This window comes from Lycorma delicatula, chromosome 10 (assembly GCF_047948215.1).
Source record: "Lycorma delicatula isolate Av1 chromosome 10, ASM4794821v1, whole genome shotgun sequence".
NCBI lineage: Eukaryota > Metazoa > Arthropoda > Insecta > Hemiptera > Fulgoridae > Lycorma > Lycorma delicatula.
The window spans coordinates 64,354,311-64,368,980 of record NC_134464.1 but is presented as its reverse complement, the minus strand read 5'-3'; the positions used below and the strand labels follow the sequence as shown (position 1 = coordinate 64,368,980).

General features: G+C 34.7%; 1 long non-coding RNA gene across 1 annotated transcript; it reads left to right on the top strand.

Annotated features, from left to right (window-relative positions):
• Window positions 1-539: 539 nt before the first annotated feature.
• LOC142331479 (uncharacterized) lies at window positions 540-5,297 on the top strand. The gene is made up of 3 exons (XR_012758003.1): window positions 540-739; window positions 3,156-3,269; window positions 4,605-5,297. It is a non-coding gene; the product is annotated as an uncharacterized LOC142331479 (long non-coding RNA).
• Window positions 5,298-14,670: the final 9,373 nt, after the last annotated feature.

The window sequence follows — 14,670 nt, the reverse complement described above, 5'->3', positions numbered from 1 at the left end:
CCCTTACTTATATGTTCAAATAACCCGGTAGAAATGAGATTTTGGGACGAGCGTATACGCATGCGCGCCGAATACTGTGCGCAATGCTACACCTTGTTACTTTCATCATGATACGGCTAATCAGTTTTGAATTATGCGAGATACAAACGTACATACTGACTTCACGCCGAAAGTAGTCAAAATGAATTCAAAGATGGTTAAAATGGATATTTCCGCTTAAATCTGAAAACCGAAATTTTTCACGAACACATTGCTTCCTTTACTTAAATTAAGAAGTGTATTAAAAAAAAAATTATGAATTCGTGTGAATTAATAATATATTATAAATATAGATAGTATTTTAATTTCTTTTTTCTTTTTTATTAGGTGTTTTATAAGTTCCAAAATAATATTGGTTTTAATACATTTAGTTAACGTTACATTCAAAAGAGTTACAATTGACTTGTTTCCCGCGTAGACTTTAAAAATCAAAATGTCGGCAGTAAAGGATTGGTTTAATATTGATGCAAAGATAGCGTCCTTTCAAACGCTACGTTAGTAGCTGTTATTTAAGTAATTTAGTGGCGTCGGTTTGTCTGTTGGTTTAGGTCGCCAATGCTTACTACGTAAAATTATTTTATAGATCTACTGATTGGTTTCTGTGAATAGTGAAATAACATTTTTTACCCTTGCTCCACGTACTAAAAGTGTGTAATGATTTATACATATTTAATCTGTTCTAAATAAGTGGATGAAAAATGTAAGTAATGGCATTTAATTAATTTTGTTGAATTACTGTATATAATATTAAAGTGAGTTTTTGAAGGCGGCTTTACACATTAAGTATTTGTAGAGGTGTACTTGATAAATTGTGATATATAAAGAGGTATACTAGGTAAATTAAAAATATAAGTGATTATGACGTTAACATTTATAGTTAATTTGAACCAAACTGTAATTTAGACCTAAATTTTTGGAAACTTTTTTTACTGTTTTAATATTATTTTTTTTTGTGTTCATCAACTAAGTTACTTTGCATTATTTTCTTGTTATCAGTTCTAATCACAAAATTAAAGATTTTATTCAAAATTATCAGTTGCATATTGGTTATTCCTGCTGAATATTAAGTAGCTAATTAATGATTTCTCCATTCTAGCTGTCTATTTTAATGGTTTGCTTAAAGTGTTTAACATTTGTACATAAAGAAACACGTAAACATTTACTACCTGAGACAAATGATTTAAATTACACCTTCAAAATTTTTTATTAATAAACTCAAATTTGTTATACAAATGTGAAAAGCATAGTACAGTATATATTTATTCATTTAACAGCATAACAAAAAAAAAGAAATAATACATATGTTATTAAATTATATTCAAATTGATAAAATTTTTCTTGCAAAAGACTTTTGAAGCTCCATTTTAAATCTGCTTCTTCTTGTAGGAATGAGGTAAAATATATATATATTGTATTTTTGTGAATTGTTATGTGCTGTTAATAAATTAATTAATTAGCTGCATAAGACATTTGGAAGAAAGATTTTTATTAATCTGAAACAGACTAGTTTAAAAACATTAAACATAATTATTTAGGATTTCCTTTTATAAAAAAAATTGTTAATTTAGTATCATCCATTCAATTTAAGTAACTATAAAGTTTGAGTTCTTTTTCTAAATTATAACATTTCAAAATTTCGGTAAATTTCTTCTAATTTGCTTAATTTATAAGAATTATCCTTTGAGTTTAGACCGTAGAGTTTTCTTAAAATTATTTTTTTAACTGTACTAGATTTTTCCTTAAAAATTTTGTAGACCTTACATACCACACAACACTTTTCTAAAACTATGTTTCTTAGTGTCTTAATTATGGGTTTTTGAATAAGAATTTTTTATTTTTTTGAAAGCCACTTTCATTTTTTGTGTCTGGCTTTTACTTCTTCTTTTTAAAAACATTCAGCGTAATTATTTCACCTAAATGTTTAAATTTTTGTACCTATTTGATTGATTCTTATTCTGAAATTTTCATGGTTTGGATTCTACTTTTATTATTGGAATCAATTATATGAAATTTGCAGCTTGATTTTGTTTGCACATTTTTCTAATTCTTGAATTCTTTAATGTCTATTGCCAAAGTTACCAAATCATCAGCAGATGCTATGTTTACATTTAAACATATAGATGTTGTGCCCCATTTTTATTAAGTATTTGTATTATCCTATTCTATTTCTCAGTAAATTTTTCCAGAGTGCAGTTGAACAATATTAGTGAAGAGACCATCACCTTGCCTCACTATAGATTTTGTTTCAAAGGGTTCGGAAATTCCTCCCAAAAATTAAAATTTTGAGTATGTTTAGTGTCTTATTATTGACAGTTAGGAAGATTTATCGCCTTTAGGAAAGTTTACAAAAATAAACTATTAATTCCAGATTTGTAATCTTTTTGTACTTTTATAATTATATAATTATTGTTTTTTTTATCAATACCAATTGTTTGTGATTTTTATATTATCATTATTTTCAAACCATCTATGGTGGAAATATGTGAATCTTTTCTAAGCTCAACTCTCTCAAACCAGCTGATATTTTTAAATTAATTCAACTTGAATAACAAGTGAATTACTTTTTTTTTAAAAAAAGGTAAGGAAAAGATTAAGTTTTTCAAATTTTTACAATCTGATGTAAACAATCATTTTTGTAAATGGTTATGTAATTTTCAAGAATTTTTTTTAGACTAATTTTTTAAAGCAAATACATTCTGATTAACTATATTGCAATTAGTATTTCAATTATAATAAATAAATAAAAATTAATTTTGAATTATTCAGACTAATTTAAGTAAGAGTTTTGGAAAAATGTATACAACTCTTTTCCTATTGAAAAAACTCAATATTTTTTTTTTTTAATTTTTGTAACCATTACGATCAGGTGGAATGTAAACATCAATTTTATATCATATTCATATTTTATATCATATTGGGTGCTTATAAATAGTGGATTGAGAACACACCAATCGGCAGATTATTATTGTTTATTAGTACATACTTTAGTTGTAAACTCTAATTTTATTGAAAATTGTTAAGTTTAAAATATAATTAACATCATAATTTTCCTTCATGCTTTAACATTGTTCTATTGTTTTTTAATTATAGTAAATTTTTATTTTTATATTTTCCAGACAGAAGTGATGCACCAACAGAGATTAAAATAACATGCCCAGGTATATAAAGAATTTAAGTAATTAGTAGTAAATGATCATAAAAAAGAATCAACATCTGGAATAACGTTAAAGGTAAGAACTCTTATTATTTATTTAATAACATTTCAGAATAACAGATTTGAAAAATTAATTCCATATTTATGATAGAAGGTAGATTTTACCGTCAACAATTATATAATTTTGTGTTCTGTCAGCAACGGTGGAAACCAGAAAAAGATTTTTGCTACTTAAGGCATGGTTTCATAGACTGCAGTGTGTGTGTGTGTGTGTGTGTGTGTGTGTTGGCAAAAAAAAATTGTTAAGTTATCAGTGGAATGAATCACCACTGATACACTTTAAACACATATTAGTCCAATTTATTTGTTATATATATTTTTTTTTTCAATTTTGCTTATCCTTGAGATTTTGTTAAATTAATTTTGCTTTTGTAATTGCTAATTTTTTACATGATTTAATGATGACATACTTATAATGGTTTTAATATTTATACTAATAGAGTATACGCATGAATATTGTTGGAGATGCATTCATTTGATTTTAGAAATAATCAGGATAAAGCATTGCCAATATTTCCCGTTTCATTATAATTTTCACCATCATTTTATTAGTTTTAGGAAGGGTAAAATTACCAGTTGCGTGAGACTATGAATTTTTGTGGGGTCCATTTGTATTTAAATTTAATTTTGGGTTGTAGTGATCACAACAAGGCCCTGCTGAGAATAATTCAAGGTATTTTTTCTCCCTTGGGAAAGTCAGCTTTTTTTTTATTTATAGATAAGACCAGTCGTTATTACTGATGTGGAATTATTTTTTATTGGCGTATTAATAAATATACTATATTTTATATTATTAATAAATATAATATCTATGCAATAAATTAATATTTAATTTATTGCATCAAAATTGTCTCAGCTGCTTTACTCTACTACTGCGGCTGAAGATACCCGAGGAAACTTTTGTTTGTGAATATTTTAGGTGCAACACTTCATTGAAACCTCTCCTCCCACTTTATTTCTACCTGTTGAGTGTGGGTATACCCTTTACATTTGAAGGTATTATCGTTTCACTAGTCATAAATTTAAAGTAAGAATTTTGGAAAAATGTTTACTGCTCTTTTCCTATTGAAAAAACTTAATATTTTTTTAATTTTTGTAATCATTACAATCAGTGGCAACGTAAACATCAATTTTAGCTTTGTACCATATTGGGTGCCTATAAATATTGGATTGAGAACACAACAATCGGCAGATTATTATTCTTTATAAAATATATACTTTACTCATAAATTCTAATTTTCTTGAAAATTGCTAGGATTAAAATACAATTAACATCATAATTTTCAGTCAGGCTTTAACATTGTTCTATTGTTTTTTAATTATAGTAAGTTTTTATTTGTTTATTTTTCAGACAGAAGTGATGCACCAACAGAGATTAAAATAAAATGCCCAGGTACATAAAAAATTTAATTAATTAGTAAATTTTCATAAAAATCAATATCTGGAAAAAAGTTAAAGTTAAGAACAGTTATTATTAATTCCATACGTGAAATTCCCTAAGATTTTTTAAAATTTCACAGAGAATTAATAGATTTTCTCAATAAAATTCTTTGATTACTTTTGGTTCACTGAGAGTCGAGATGAGAAAGTTGGGCACGAAGTCATATTGTTTAGTTTATGTTTGAAAGTCCCTTAAAGTTTAAAGAAAATCTATAAAAAGCAGAATATTATTCTTACCACTACTACAGTGTTAGTCATATATCTTGCATACTTATAGCATCTGTTCACTCCCAATTGTATGTGTATTTGAACAGTTGTTTGAAGTAAATTTATTCATAGAATTAATTTAAATTATCAAATAAAATATAACATACCGCTTACTAAAAAGTCAAACATTATACAACAGTTATTTAAATCGGAAACAAATTTTGTTAAAATAATTAGGTACCCCTCATTTAAAATAGCAGTATGACATGTAATATAGTCCACACGCAAATTCCTGGTCAAATTATCCATTATTATATCAAATGGGTTTTGGGAAAGACTTGCTATAAGATTACATTTAAAATTTGATTACAAAATTTGATATGCAGACCTAAAAAGTGACGAGAGCATGTAAAATAATTTTTTATCATCAACTAATATATAATACACTGCTTGCTTTTACAAATTTTATTGGCAATTTCTATCAACAATTTAACCATTATTGTAATCTCAAATACACAATAAATATTAGGGTACATTATTTAGTACATTAACTTAACATTGACAAATAATCACCACCATCACTTATCAGCTGTCATTGAACAACGATCGGATCACGATCACCATTATTCATTGAGCACCGGTCAGGTCATAAATCACCGTTCATTGAATGCTTGATCCCCATTCAATGAGCACCGATTAGATCACAGATCACGTTTCAATGAGTACCGATTGGGTCAGGTCAGAGTTCATTGTTCAGCGATCATAATCATCATCATTAATAATATAACAGTTATCAAAATGGGTTACACATCTTGTTAAAATAATTAGGGTACACCTCATGTAACATGTAGTATGACCAATGTATTCCACACACAAATTCCTGGTCATATTATCCATTATTATATCAAATTGGTTTTGGGAAAGACTTGCTATATTACATTTAATATTTGATGACAAAATTTGATATGCAGACCTAATAAGCGGCGAGAGCACGTAAAATAATTTTACATTATCAACTAATATATAATACACTGACTGCTTACTTTTACAAATTTTATTGGCAATATCTATCGACAATTTAACCATTATTGTAATCTCAAATACACAACAAATATTAGGGTAGATAACACTGGGTAGGGTATTAGGGTACATAACACTGACAAATAATCACCACCATCACTTATCAGCTGTCATTGAGCAACGATCTGATCACGATCACCATTATTCATTGAGCACCGATCAGGTCATAAATCACCGTTCATTGAATGCTTGATCCCCATTCAATGAGCACCGATTAGATCAAAGATCACGTTTCAATGGGTACCGATTGGGTCAGGTCAGAGTTCATTGTTCAGCGATCATAATCATCATCATCAATAATATAACAGTTATCAAAATGGGTTACATATCTTGTTAAAGTAATTAGGTATACCTCATGTAATATGTAGTATGACCAATGTAGTCCACACACAAATTCCTGGTCATATTATCCATTACTATATCAAATTGGTTTTGGGAAAGACTTGCTATAAGATTACATTTAATATTTGAAGACAAAATTTGAATTTCTGACCTAAAACGCAGCGAGAGCACACAAAATAAATTTAAATTATCAAATAATATGTAATATACTGCTTGCTTAAAATTTTTTACAAATTATATTGCCAATGTCTATCGACGATTTAACCGTAATTGTAATCTCAAATATTGGGGTAGATTATTTAGAACATTAACATAACACTGACAAATAATCACCACCATCACTAATCAGCTGTCATTGACAACGATCTGATCACGATCACCATTATTCATTGAGCACCGATCAGGTCATAAATCACCGTTCATTGAATGCTTGATCCCTATTCAATGAGTACCGATTAGATCACAGATCACGTTTCAATGAGTACCGATTGGGTCAGGTCAGAGTCATTGTTCAGCGATCATAATCATCATCATCAATAATATAACAGTTATCAAAATGGGTTACACATCTTGTTAAAATAATTAGGGTACACCTCATGTAATATATAGTATGACCAATGTAGTACACACACAAATTCCTGGTCATATTATCCATTACTATATCAAATTGGTTTTGGGAAAGACTTGCTATATTACATTTAATATTTGATGACGAAATTTGATATGCAGACCTAATAAGCGGCGGGAGCACGTAAAATAATTTTACATTATCAACTAATATATAATACACTGACTGCTTACTTTTACAAATTTTATTGGCAATATCTATCGACAATTTAACCATTATTGTAATCTCAAATACACAACAAATATTAGGGTACATAACACTGACAAATAATCACCACCATCACTTATCAGCTGTCATTGAGCAACGATCTGATCACGATCACCATTATTCATTGAGCACCGATCAGGTCATAAATCACCGTTCATTGAATGCTTGATCCCCATTCAATGAGCACCGATTAGATCAAAGATCACGTTTCAATGGGTACCGATTGGGTCAGGTCAGAGTTCATTGTTCAGCGATCATAATCATCATCATCAATAATATAACAGTTATCAAAATGGGTTACATATCTTGTTAAAGTAATTAGGTATACCTCATGTAATATGTAGTATGACCAATGTAGTCCACACACAAATTCCTGGTCATATTATCCATTACTATATCAAATTGGTTTTGGGAAAGACTTGCTATAAGATTACATTTAATATTTGAAGACAAAATTTGATATGCAGACCTAATAAGCGGCGGGAGCACGTAAAATAATTTTACATTATCAACTAATATATAATACACTGACTGCTTACTTTTACAAATTTTATTGGCAATATCTATCTACAATTAAACCATTATTGTAATCTCAAATACACAACAAATATTAGGGTAGATAACACTGGGTAGGGTATTAGGGTACATAACACTGACAAATAATCACCACCATCACTTATCAGCTGTCATTGAGCAACGATCTGATCACGATCACCATTATTCATTGAGCACCGATCAGGTCATAAATCACCGTTCATTGAATGCTTGATCCCCATTCAATGAGCACCGATTAGATCAAAGATCACGTTTCAATGGGTACCGATTGGGTCAGGTCAGAGTTCATTGTTCAGCGATCATAATCATCATCATCAATAATATAACAGTTATCAAAATGGGTTACATATCTTGTTAAAGTAATTAGGTATACCTCATGTAATATGTAGTATGACCAATGTAGTCCACACACAAATTCCTGGTCATATTATCCATTACTATATCAAATTGGTTTTGGGAAAGACTTGCTATAAGATTACATTTAATATTTGAAGACAAAATTTGAATTTCTGACCTAAAACGCAGCGAGAGCACACAAAATAAATTTAAATTATCAAATTATATGTAATATACTGATACTGCTTGCTTAAAAACTTTTACAAATTATATTGCCAATGTCTATCGACCGTAATTGTAATCTCAAATACACAACAAATATTAGGGTAGATTATTTAGAACATTAACATAACACTGACAAATAATTTACATTTAATATTTGATGACAAAATTTAATTTGCGGACTTAAAAAGCGACGAGGGCACATAAAATAATTTTACAGTATCAAATAATATATAATACACTGCTTGTTAAGTCAAACATTTTTGCAAATTTTATTGGCAATGTCTATCAACGGTTTAACAATTATTGTAATATCAAACGCACAACAAATGTTAGTTTATATTTGGTGCATTAACATAACACTGATAAAATATTGATATTTGATGACAAAATTTGATTTGTGTTTTGCAAAAAGCTGTGAGAACACAATAAATATACATTATCAAATAATATATTGTCCCCACCATGCTAAAGTAACAAATGTGAAAAACTTAACTTTTCAGGAGAGTTAAACAACTTCAATATTAAATTTTGAATAGGAATGCATATTCATAAAAGTGAAAAGTTTTAAACTTGCTTCCTAAAAGAGATTGGATAATTTAGCACAACATGCAGGACGTTTAGATTAGTCATAAACTGACAAATCTAGAAAATGCAATTTTTCACATTCGTTACTTTAGCATGGTGGTGACAATATAATAAACTCCTTGCTTAAACATTTTTACAAATTATATTGCCAATGTCTATCAATGATTTAACCATTAGTGTAATCTCAAATACACAACAATCTTTTTAGTAGATTGTTTAGTAGATTAACATAACAATAAATGTCACCACCATTACTAATCAGTTGTTTTTTTAGCACTGATCAAATCTTAAATCACCGTTGAATACTTGATCCCAGATATGAACTTTTTTCTCATTTTGGTGTCCTGAATCGTACCTTTTTTTATATTTTTTCAGGCCATTTTTAAATACTCAGGGGCAACCGGTAATTGCCTAGAAGACGCTGCCTCGGTCAGCCCTGAGTGATGTGGTTGTAGATAACCCACCCTGTGCTTGCAGCTAAAAACGCTGTACTGTAGGTGGGGGTCCCTCCTGGTTCATTGAGACATCATGACCACCACGTCTGGTCGCCACGACACCTCTCCCCAGGAACGCTACTTTTCCCGTCCTTATATCCTAATCAGGGTCCGGGTATGCACCCCACGCATACCCACTCTGAATCACGCGCCCACCTCGCATACCTTGAGGGTCCTCAATGCTTCATCGGAGCCCCCAATCCAACCACTCTTGCGTGTGGGTGACTAAAACGGCCTCAGCATTGAGGCTACCTCTCTAGTCCACGATTCGATGCCTGGCGATCTCGTTTTTTTCGCTAGTCTTTTTTTTTAAATATACTTATTTTCTATGCAATAACCCCGTGACGTACTCCCAGTATTGTTAGGTGTCACCTTACTGGAATGCTAACTCGTCATTATGGACCTTACATCCTATAAGGTAAGAACAGACATATAAAAATTGAACAAAAAAGTAACAGGACCTACAACTAGATATATTTTTTAATATAGATCCCTGAGCAACAAATGCTCACATATCAAAGAATCAGAACGACTTGCGTCATTGATATACTAAATGAAAAACAGACAGAAAGGCCAACAAGTCCCTTATAAACAGTTTATATACTAAAACGTTAATTAATTTGGAGGTAAATAAAACACGGCCCGTGTTCAACACCTCTATATACATCTCTAACCTGACATATGGAACAAAATAAAATACACATATACAAAAATCATCATGTACAAGAAAATCAAAAATCTATCACTACTTAATTGCGAACCCCAAAAGGACTCTTGCTTGGGTAATCTATTGTTCATAGAAAGACCGATCTCGAGTGGAGGACATGACAACGAAAAATATATACAAGGAGAACACTAACAGCCTTTCTATCCATTAGATCCAGGCAGAAAAAAGGAGAACCGTGTATGAAAACTAAGGTAAGGTAACTACGGTAAGGTGAGATACATAGATACAAAAAAAATTGATTGATAAGGAAACGCATATGAAAAAATACACAATTACAGCAATGTAGTACGTTTAAAAAGAAAAGAACAAAAATATCTGTGGTTTGGCCCAGCACGAAGTTCCCACAATGGGTTTAATTAACTGTACAAAACAACAGTCATAACCACAACGGCCACTTGACATATATTGAAAACACACAATTATATCTTAAACTAACATAAAATAAACATTAAACACGAAATGGTAGTAACTGTAACAATGATTGCGTCACCGGAGCCCGTGAGCCTCACCGCCAATATTGTCCGCTTGTTCTTTCAGTTGGCCCCATTCCAGCTTGGTCTTTAGGATGCACGTGACCAGTCTGGACACCTCTTCCTCCCATGGTGTTGTTCCTAAAGCATATGGCCGACCGCGTTCTCTGGCATCAGCCAATCCAGTCCAATCTAGTCGGCTACTCGCCCACTTTTCAAAACGGTAAATCTTGTGCTCTGGGGTGTCCAGCTATCCAAAGTAAACACAATATGAAGAGTTCGCCGCTTGAACTTGAAAAGATAGGTCCCATACTTCCCGTGCCACGAAAGAAACTGAGTAAGTGGGAAACCTCTCCATGCTTCCTCTGAATCCAGGGGGATCACCCGTTGAGTCCAAGCGCCTTTTCGCGAGGCATCCCAAAGACCCTGCGATTCGTGCCCCTGTCTTCCACCTTGCTGCACCTCGAGATCGGAGGGATGCCCGCAATCACTTGCACCGCATCCCCCGATATGCAGCAGTCACCTTAATCGCTGCCCAGTCCACATTTCATTTCAAATCTTGTGCGTCCACCCAGACCGGAACTGCATACGTAAGGGTTGACCGCACAGCTGTCGTAATCAGTCTTGTTTTGCTGGGCTAAGGGCCTGCCCGCACTGCCATCAGTCGACCTAATGTGGCAATAACTGCTTCACATTTAGTTTTCATCTCCCGGAGATGGGTGGTGAAGAGCCCTGATCTATCTAGATACCTTGCACTCCACCACCCTAACCCCGTCAACCTCGATTGCTATAGTTTGAAGTCCACGCGTCCCACAATAGCTACTGTCTTCCTTGGAGCAAGTTTCATTCCGTTCCTCCGTAGCCAGACACTGATTGATTCATGTTATTGCAATATTGGCGGTGTTTTCCACCTGCCTTTCCGTGCGGCTAGCAAGTAGTAGTGCCAGATCGTTGGCATACGTGACCACCTCTGCCCCGTCTTGAAGCTCCATCTTCAGGAGGTCGTCGTATATCATATAACACAAGAGTGGACCTAGCACCGACCTTTGTGGAACCCCACACTTAGTGACGAAACGCATCACCTCTTCTGTATAGGCGATGATACTCCGATCGTGGAGATAGTTGTTAGCTATCGCCACCAGATATTCACTCAGGCCCCTGCTCCTGATCCCTTCCAGGGAACACTATAAAATGCGTTTCGCCAGGTGCCTGCCCCAAAGTCTTGGCACAGTCCACAACGTAACGAATAGAGTCAACGGTCGCTTTCCTTTGAGAGTCCTCCCCTAGCCAATTTCTTCCCATATTCGGTTCACAGTCAGCCTCTCGTAAAGCTTCGCGAGCTCGTTTAGAAGACAGACTGGTCTGTACCTTTCTTACTGATGTTCAGTAACCGGTTTCGGGAGCAGAACCAGTCTAGCCTCCTTCTAATTTTGAGGGAAAGTCCGATTCGTCAACGCCTTGTTCATGATCTCTAATACTACCCAGGCGTGGTGACTCACCAGGTTGTTAACGGTAATGCCAGGAACTTCGTCCAGTCCCGGGGCTCTTCTGTCCTGTAATTACCAGGGCCGCAGTCCGCAGATCCTCTTCCGAAGGTCTGAGAATCGCGCTTCACCCAATCCAGATCCATGACTGGGAAGAGGGTTGATACCGCTCTCGTCGTTTGATCCTTGGAAAGGAGAGGGAGTCGCTTACCAAACCTTTTCATGACGATTTGATAAGCCCTCCCCCACGGTTTGTCAATCAGATCCTATATCAAGCGATCCCAGGCCTTCCGGATTTCCTCCCTGAGGCTTCTCTTGGTCCGGTGATATTCTTCCCCAGCCAAACCCCCGTATATGATCACTACTGTAAACCACTCGCACTGATCTCTATAAAATTGGATAGGGGATCTCGTGTATTGGAATTGGTAAAATTTGAACACTAAATGAGTGGTAGAACTAACTAAAATGAATCGTTGCTTGCGCAGATGTAATATAGGTATAAAACCACGTTTTAAACCGATGCAGTAGAAGTGTTCTGATTTTGTATTTTGAACACTGATCTCTATATAAATTTTCTATAACTGTCCATAAATTTCTGCTTGTGTTGCAAAAATGACCGTTCTTTTGGTTATCTGACTTAAGTAAAGTACGCATCCTACCATCACTATTATAGTCGCGCATGCCTACAATGGTTTTATTTATTTCCCAGCAGCTCATTCCGCGGCGCTGGAGTATGCTTCAATATTGAACACTTTTTTCCTGTTTATCATCGGGGAATTACCGTCAGGTATTACTTCAGAGGATGATATATACGAGAATTAAGTGAAGTACAGTCTCAGGTCGACCATTTCTGAGATGTGTGGTTGAATAGTGTGACAAGAAGAATTTGTCACGGACCACCACGCATCATCTTTACCGTTGGGCACGTCCGGCCTGGACTAGTTAGTTTCACTTTAGAAACCTACAGACAGTGACAACAGATGTCGTAGACGAGGTATCGAGTATGTTCTGATCACGCCAGAAAGATTGTCTGAATACGTAGAAAATGTATGCAGACATGTTAGGCTAAGGGAAGGTCCGAGTAAGCGTAGAGTCTATTGGTGGTCCTCTGTCATAGCCGAAAGGAGAGCTGCAATTCTTGCCTCGAGGAGGAGGCTGCAGCAAGATACTAAAAGGAACGGTAGGGTTGACGAGGGGCTAAGAGAAGATTACTGCCGTGTCAGGAAGGCATTAACAAAGGCAATAAAGGACACCAAGGTCAGAGCATGGCATGAACTGCTGGAAGACCTTGAAGTAAACCCCTGGGGGATGCTTACAAACTGGTAATGGACCGATTTGGAAGATCAGCCTCCCTCTTTCTAGTGAGGTGGCGTTGCGAGTTGTAGAGGAACTCTTCCCAGTAGTTGAGTCAGAATGGAGAGAGATGACAGTTTAACACAACGCGAGGTTCACGATCGGGGAGCTCAAGAATGCTGCGGTGACATTACACCCCAACAAGAGTCCAGGACCAGATTTGGTTCCAGGTAAATTAGTCAAGGAAATGGTGGCCAGATACCCCTGAATTGTGTTAGACGCCTTTAATCAGGCCCTAGAGGGCTCTCGTTTCCGGTGTGTTGAGAATTGGCACGACTGTTTCTGGTACTGAAGAAGAGGGATACAGAGATGGAAGGAGTCACGTATCGACCTATCTGTCTATTAAACACGATCAGTAAACTATTTAAAAGACATTGTTGATCGTGAATTGGCGGAGTTAGAAATGACGGGGGATTGTTCCCTAGACAATACGGTTTTGTGAAGGGGAGGTCCACGTTTGATGCGTTTTAATACTAACTGGTCTGCATATTGAGCGGGTGGCACCTGGCGTCAAAGGAGGATTCCTTAGTGGTCCTGCTAGACGTCAGGAAAGCTTTCGGCTCTCTCTGTAATCAACGAAGAATTACGAGAAAGGAATATTAGTAATTATTTGAGGGGCATAAGAATTATTTTACTCTTATCTACTCCAGAATAAAATACATGTATTTACCGAGGAGGGCGAAATTCCGGTAGAGATATTCGGGGGGTTCCACAAAGGTCTATTCTTGGGCCTTTGACGGAGTATTGAGACTGGAGTTTGAAGGGGACGCCGAACAGATAGCTTATGCCGACGAACCAGAAGTGGAGGATTGTGCAGCAGTCGCGGTCGATAGTATACAAATGTGGCTTGAAGAAAAAGGACTGACATTAGCGCCTAATAAGTCACCGGCGGTCGCCTTAACAGGCAGGAGAAGAATCGGAGAAATAGGAGTCAGAGTAGGTGGCATGATAATCCTCATATCTAGATGTATTAAATATCTATGCGTATGGTTGCAGATCGTAGGCTACATACGGAGCACTTGAGCAAGGTAACGCAGCGTCCCGAGGCTGTGATTGGTAAGCTAAGCAGGCTCATTACCACATACTAAGCAGGTCCATGTTCATCGAAAAGGAGACTGATTTTGTCAATTGCAATGACAGTTATTTTATACGTGGGGCGAGACCTTTGATAAGAAGAACTTAAATAAGATATCTGCTCTGCAGAGGAGAGCTGCAATATGAATTGTGTCTGCATATGTGACTATATCGATATACTGATGTAATAGACTGGACGAGATTAGACAC